Genomic DNA, 1,060 nt, shown 5'->3' with positions numbered 1-1,060 from the left:
TGAGCACTTTTGAAGTAAATACTTAAAGTTTACGCATACATCTATACTTTCGTATATTAAATTTGTGTGAGTAAATGAAGTAGTTAGATATATATATATATATATATATATATATATATATATATATATATATATATATATATATATATATATATATATATATATGGGTAGTTTTTTGGGGTTTGTTTATATCTGTTAGAAGCGCTGAGTAAAATGTGAAGAATAAAATACGTATAAATACGTTTGAAGCCAAAAACTGCAACGCGAAATTTTTATAAAATAAACGAGTGTTTATTTTTTAAGAAATATATTTCGGAGTTAGACTCCTTTGTCAATCTTTTTTTTTTCTCTCTTTTTCTTCGACATGTTGTAGAGTGGTAGATAGTTCGATGAAGAGTCCACGTGATGTTGTTAACTGCGGGTGTTTATAAAGCCGGATAGGTGACGCGTGGTCGCGCATTTTGAAAATCTGGGTAGTTTTTTTTTTGTTTGTTTATATCCGTTAGAAGCGCTGAGTGAAATTTATTTCTGTAGAAATATATTTTTCTTATTATGAATCAATCCTTATATAAGAAGCGCAATGTGATTACAGAGCAATATATATAATAAATGACAAAAATTTATATTCCAAAATTCAAGCCCAAATTATATATATATATATATATATATATATATATATATATATATATATATAATAAAAAGTTTATATTCAGAAATACATGATGTTGGCAATTTTATATTTTATTACTTTGCATCAATTGATTTGTACAGTTCTTGACAGTATCTGTTTCGTAGCGCAAAATCAATCGCTTTATTATTATATCAATTAGTGAATCAAGAATCAAGATGGCGTAATTGAAAAATATAAAGGTAACTGCAGCTTTTCTTCCAAATTTCGGATTCTCACCATGTCGTATCACATTTTAATCTCTTTTGGTGGATTGATCGTTGCTATTTCTTCTGATGAGTTAAGGGCATAATATATTCATTGCATTTGTACCACAAGTTTCGAATATTCCATGTATCAAGTTTCAATTTGGTAGCACAAAAAATTGATAGA

Source organism: Euprymna scolopes, chromosome 6 (genome assembly GCF_053919585.1).
Source record: "Euprymna scolopes isolate OS-2025 chromosome 6, ASM5391958v1, whole genome shotgun sequence".
Classification (NCBI taxonomy): Eukaryota; Metazoa; Mollusca; class Cephalopoda; order Sepiida; family Sepiolidae; genus Euprymna; species Euprymna scolopes.
Note: the sequence above shows the minus strand (reverse complement) of the source record.